Source organism: Ixodes scapularis, unplaced genomic scaffold (genome assembly GCF_016920785.2).
Source record: "Ixodes scapularis isolate PalLabHiFi unplaced genomic scaffold, ASM1692078v2 PGA_scaffold6__148_contigs__length_123643588, whole genome shotgun sequence".
Classification (NCBI taxonomy): Eukaryota; Metazoa; Arthropoda; class Arachnida; order Ixodida; family Ixodidae; genus Ixodes; species Ixodes scapularis.
The window spans coordinates 85,338,997-85,339,701 of NW_024609881.1; the positions used below are offsets into that span (position 1 = coordinate 85,338,997).

At 46.2% G+C, this 705-nt stretch overlaps 1 non-coding gene across 1 annotated transcript; it reads right to left on the reverse strand.

The window, feature by feature from the left end:
• Window positions 1–356: 356 nt before the first annotated feature.
• Window positions 357–429, reverse strand: Trnaf-gaa. Its single transcript has one exon. It is a non-coding gene; the product is annotated as a tRNA-Phe (tRNA).
• Between the last annotated feature and the right edge of the window lie 276 nt (window positions 430–705).

The following is a 705-nucleotide window of genomic DNA, read 5'->3' on the forward strand; positions in this document are numbered from 1 at the left end:
CGTCTGTCGCGCACATACACCACCGAACCAGGCACGTAACCAGTTGGGGGGGGGGGGGGGGGGGGAAGGGGAAGGGGAAGGGCCCGCCCCCCCCCCCCCCCCGAATTTTTCCATCTTGCTGGGGCCCCCTCTCCCCCCTCCCCTTCATACAGCATTTTGTCATGGGTTTTTGGTTTCTAGGCTAGGCGGCGCAAGATACCGCCTGTTATAAAGCGTACATCCGTTGGCATCCATCCACCCGTTCATGACTTACAGTAGGTAGATGAAATAACCTGCTCAAAATATAAAAAAAAATATCACCACAAAAAATTTTGTTACATTTCGAAATGTTACTTTGATAAAAAAAAAGGGCCCTCTGCCGAAACCCGGGATCGAACCAGGGACCTTTAGATCTTCAGTCTAACGCTCTCCCAACTGAGCTATTTCGGCGCGACAATGATTATTGAAAACATATTGAGACTAGCCCAGAATGTCAACTTTACTGCATCGTTAATAACCTTGTAGGCAGGTCGGATGCGCACATAAATGTACCGTTTGGCTTCGATTTGTAACCAGCACCCATAGATGGCCCACAAACTTGGAATAATATATGGAAACAGAAACGAAATTATCCAACAGTGATTATTTATGTTAAATGCAATGGCGCGTTTGAGACGTTCTTCAATAAAATACAAAAGCAAGGGAAACTGAATAGTCCAAAAAGTT